This window comes from Malania oleifera, chromosome 11, assembly GCF_029873635.1.
Source record: "Malania oleifera isolate guangnan ecotype guangnan chromosome 11, ASM2987363v1, whole genome shotgun sequence".
NCBI lineage: Eukaryota > Viridiplantae > Streptophyta > Magnoliopsida > Santalales > Ximeniaceae > Malania > Malania oleifera.
In genome coordinates, this window is record NC_080427.1 from 28,870,532 (window position 1) to 28,876,019 (window position 5,488).

At 38.6% G+C, this 5,488-nt stretch overlaps 1 non-coding gene across 1 annotated transcript; it reads left to right on the forward strand.

Moving 5' to 3' along the window:
• Positions 1-761: 761 nt before the first annotated feature.
• Positions 762-866, forward strand: LOC131143545 (small nucleolar RNA R71). Its single transcript, XR_009133533.1, has one exon. It is a non-coding gene; the product is annotated as a small nucleolar RNA R71 (small nucleolar RNA).
• The last annotated feature ends 4,622 nt before the right edge of the window (positions 867-5,488 follow it).

Genomic DNA, 5,488 nt, shown 5'->3' on the forward strand with positions numbered 1-5,488 from the left:
CAGGCTTCTAGCTTGGCAATAGATTTGGAGTGGGAGTCTAATAGTTGCTTGTCCTCTTGATTATTAGTTTCAATGCCCCTAAGTGCTCTTGCACCGTTTCTTTAAATGTTTGATTATATCTAGGATGAGGCAAGGATGGTCGCTGCCCCGGTTGGAGAGTTGGGAGGTAAATTAGGATAACTTGGGCAGTTGAGGTATGGGTATGGAGGCCAGGTATAAAGAACTTGTGGCGGTCTTTGGGATTGAAAACTCGAAGCTTGCGGCCTCCAGGAGAAGTTAGGATGTTATTTCCACCTGGGATTGTAGGTACTTGAACAAGGGTCGTTGGACGGCTTATTGTACCAATTATGAGTGGCCTTTACTTCCTTCTACACAAGCTTAGGTTGGGAGTGCATATGCGGACAATTATAACATGTATATGAAGGGTCAGAGGAAGTTACGCAAACCTCTGCACACACTAGTGTCTATGGTCCTAAGGACATGCATTGATCTAACTTATTAGATATGGCATGCAAGGTAGGGGCTAGGTCTTAGCTAGTGGCTAACTCGTAGACTCCCTTAGGTTTAGAAGTCGATGGATTAGGTAGTTTACGGGTGGCAGCCATGAGGTGCTGAGAGTTTTTTGCCATATTTTCAAAGAGAATCCAGGCCTCATTCTCATGCTTTGTGAGGAAAGTACCTCCGCACGATGCATTAACCATAGACTTATCTCTCTCAGCTAACCCTTCGTAGAAAGTTTGGACTAATTGCCACTTGGGGACCAGGTGATGTGGACATTTACGGAGTAGGTCCCTAAAGCGCTCCTAAGTCTCAAAAAAGAGTTCCTCATCCTTTTGTGAGAAACTTGTGATGGCTCTTTGAAACAGATTAGTCTTCCCAATTGGAAAGTACTTTTTAAGAAATTCATGTTGCATAGTGGCCCAGTTGGTCACCAAGTTTGGTTTTAAGGACATCAAGCAATATTTGGCCTTATCCTTCAGAAAGAACGAAAAGAGCCTACGACATAGAGCATCATCACTAAAATTAGGGATGCGGATTGGGGAACAAATTTCCAAGAACTCGTCTAGATGCTGATAAGGAATTTTAGTAGAGTTCCCATGAAAGTTAGGCAGCATTGAGATAATCGAAGTCTTAATCTCAAATTGTGCCGCCTGGACATCCGGGAACCGGATGCAAGATGGAGATGTGTATGCATTAGGTACAAAGTAGTCCCTAAGAGGCCAAAGATGTTACTCTCCCACCACAGGTTGGTAAGGAGCATGGGGTTCCGGGATTTGTTTAGCGGGAACCGGGGGGGTAATCTTTGGCCATTGCCTTCAGTTCAGATGACTCAGTATTCTTCAGATTAGAGATTGGTTTCCTAAGGGACCTACGGGAGTTTTCGATCTCAAGATCTATGGGAATTATCTTGGGTTCCAAAGAACACAGACCAAACATACACACATGTAAGCACACAAATTCAGACTTCAAAAACAGGAAACAAAATAAAGAAAATAGAAATTAACAAAGAAAGTGAAAATAAAAGGAGAGCAAATCAAAAGAACAAAGGGGAACCCAGAGCTTGTGTTTCTAGTGAATACTTATAGGCTATAGGGTTTCCAAGGTTTGTTTTACAATTTTGGAAGGTTTTGCAACAAATCTCGCGAAGAAGATCGTCGCTGTCAACTAAGTCATTCCTCTATCATTTTTGTGTGCACCCTAGTCGAGACTCGCGGGAAGTTAGGGATCCGAATCTTCAATGTCTTCAACTTCGTCACTCCTTAGGGTCTTGATGGTCGAGTAGATGGTCGAGACTTGTAGTATCACGATCTTCAAGAAATCTTAGTATCCTGACATAGTTGCCCCTGAAGGTCTCTTGGTTGAACACTTCGTTGAGACTTTTGGTACTTATGAATTTCAATTCTGTCTCAGTATCTTGATGTGGTCACCCCAACGGGTCACTTGGTCGAGCACTTGGTCGATCCTTGTAGCATTCTGATCTCAATCTGAACCTTGGTGTTTGCAGTGGAAAACTAAGTTGCCCATGTAGTTCACTAGTTGCGCGTGCAAGGTCGAGCATCATCTTCTTGTCCATTTATGATCTGAAGCCTCTAAGCTTGGCTGAATGTATGAATTCGAGTTTTGAATCCGCCAAATCCTCCTTGGCTTCTTGTAATACTTAATTCCATGGTTTTAACCTTTTTTTTTTTTTTGAAAGACAAACAAACTTTGCATAGCTCTGAACAATGATAACTCTGGGTAAATGTATAATTAAATGAGGATAAACAGAAGTAAATAAGGGTCTAAAATCATATTTTTTTAGGGACTCATCAATATATATGAGTACAGATTTACATGATTTGCCAGTTAAGTTAATTATTTACAGGAAATATTTATGACACACTAAAACTCATGTTGCCACATATTGATGATAATCTATTCCGTCTTACTGAGAGGTGTCTCAACCCATGATTATCCAATATTTTTTAGATGCCATGTGGAGTATAACAGTGATCAGAGTAGCGTTGGAAGCATTGGTGGGATAGAAGGTCGTGTTTAGAATTGTATTATTTTATTTATGTTTTTAATAAGTTCATATCTTTATTGTGATAATGGGATTGATATTGTTATATTAGGATAATTTAGTACTGTGGTAATTTACATTTTAGGTCTTCTGTTGTCCATATCGGTGATGATTATAATATGAAATATTCAGGTTATTCAAGTGGTATTAGAGAAATTGAACGAAATTTTTTGGGTCTTCACAGTGAGTATGACGTGTTTCTTGTGTGACTGATTACCAAAGGTATCGCTAGATGGGGGAGTTACAGGAGAATTGTGGGCAGGTTTTGCGGTAGATTACTCGGTTGTGAGTGGATGTCCACTGGTGCACTATTCTAGTGATGTAAGATCTAGGCTTGGTGTTATGTTCGAACATTACATCTTTCTGAGGTATAAGAAAAGTGGGTCCAAGCTAGGTGATCTTATGACAAACAAAGTGGTGATCGAGGACATGCCTCTTGGTGATAAAGTGATGGAGCAGCGTACTTAGGTAAAGCAAGAGAAAAAAAAAATCCAGAAAACTGTGGTAGCAATAATCATGTTATTCAGGTGTCAAGGACTCAGGGCAGAAATGCAAGAAGTTATATCTCGAGTTAATAGTATCACGGTTTGAATGGGTGTGTGATGCAAGTGGAGCAATAGACTCAGGGCAGAGATGACATAGTTCATATTGCAGGGAGTTTCAGTTCAAAAGACCAGTAGTATCACGACGGGCCTATGTGCATTATCAGACAACCACTCAGGCATAAATTATACATTCTGGAGTTTTATGCATTCATTACTACCAACAACAAGGTTCCTACTATTTTTAAAATTGCAATGAATGACAAAAGGAAAAATAAGTGGATGATGTAGGTGGAGCAACAAACTCAGGGCAGAGATGACATAGTTCATATTGCAGGGAGTTTCAGTTCAAGAGACCAGCAAAATCATGACGGGCCCATGTGCATTATCAGACAACCACTCAGGTATAAATTATACATTTTGAAGTTTTATGCATTCATTACTACCAACAAGAAGGTTCCTACTATTTTTAAAATTGCAATGAATGACAAAAGGAAAAATAAGTGGATGAGTGTTATGGTGAAGGAAATGGAATTATTGCATATGCACAAGATGTGTGAGTTGGTGAGGCTTCCAGTTGGGAAGGGAGTAATAGGATGTAGTGGAGTGATATATATGTTGTGTGCGAATGACATGTTATTGGCTGGAAATGTTTTAACTGAGGCTAATCAGTTGGGAACTCTATTGAAAGGTTTTAACGTGAATGTGTTGGGTACGGTCAAGATGAGTCTTGGTTTGCTGATTTGCATGGACATAGTTGTAGGGAGATTGGTGTTATCTTAGGGTGGCTTTGTAGATGAAACCACAGGGAGACTCCATTTGTCGTCTCAGGGGTTTCTATAGAGAATCAATGTGGAGTGTTTACTGCTCGGTACCCAAAGATGGGTTGTGATGTACGGAATATGTCAAAGGTCCCCCATGATTGTGCAATGGGGTGTTTCAGCAGGCAATAGAGTGAATCGTCAGTTGTTAGTTTTGTTGAAGACTATATAGGGGGCTTTGGTGATTGAAGGCTTGCAGCAGTATTTGTGTTTACTATTGTGGGAAGGTCTTGTTGGAAGCCTAGGGTGAAGTCTTTAGGTGTTGCATCTACAACTATATCGGGGTTGATGGTAGAAGCTGAAGCTGCCGTCGGCAAGTTCAAGCGATGTTGCTTGGACTTGATGTTTGTCTCTAGTTGTTAGATAGGAGACAGTCCCAACCTAACGTACATCCCAAGTTCAAGGTGGAGCAGTCGGTTCATATTTTCGGTTTCTCCTAAGGGGCATATGTTCGCCAAGGTGGAGTTTGTTGTGAATTATGTCTTATATTCTAAGGGGAGGAAATGAAAGAAATCAAGGTGCAGCAGAGCAGTCGTCGATGGTTTCAAGAAATCTATCGACGGTTTAGCTAAGTTTTAGAGAGTTTACTCTCGGTATCTGAAACCGTCGATAGTTTGGCTCTATACAGTTTGTACATATTTTGAATTTTTGAATTGTTTGGATGTTATTTTGGTTGGGTTTCGGGGGGAAATTCTGAGAAGACCTATATATACATAGAATATGTTGTATATAGTGTGCATTTTGTGCCATGGTGTGTTTTTCTGTCTTTTGTGTGCCAAGGGTTCCAATGGTTGATTGAGAGTGTTCTTGAGAGGATTCATGTATTGTTCATGTAATTTGGATAAGGAGATAGTGAATTCTTGTTGTTTGTTCCCATGGATGTAGATTTTACCGAACCACGTAATTCTTGATGTCATTGCTCTTGTTATTGCCTTTTTTTTTATATTGCTATGGTTGTGGAAGTATTATGTATTCACCATTTAGATTGTTGCATTGTTTATGTTTGATCATTATGTTTGATCATTCACACAAATTGTTATTCCACTGTGCATTGTTTGAGGGCTTTTACACAATATTAACAATACATTATCAAAATTTAATAAGGATTGTGTTGTATTTTATTTTATTTCATATTCAAATTAAGGTTTATATTACATTTTTGAACTCCGCGTGATTGTTTAGTATAATAAATTTTTAGGTTTGCCAATTTACATGATGAAGATGGTGAATTATAATGCCTATTAGTATTAGACCTATGAGGGGTGAAAGACGTAGAAATAAAAGAGTATTTTTGTACAATGAGACCCCCCATTTTGTAAGGGTAGGGCGACGGTCATCACGACGTGTGTCTGGGATTATTTAAGTAATGTACTTGAATTTTGACTTACAAAGATATTTTAATTATAATATTTTTTGTTATACTTTATAGAAATAAATTATAAATAAATAAAATTAAAATTTTATCCTATGAACTTCAGAAATTTTTAGGGCCTTTTAGTTGTAGAAGATATTCTTTATTTTTTATTTTGTTTTTTAAAAAAAATTACAAAAAAAAAAAAAAA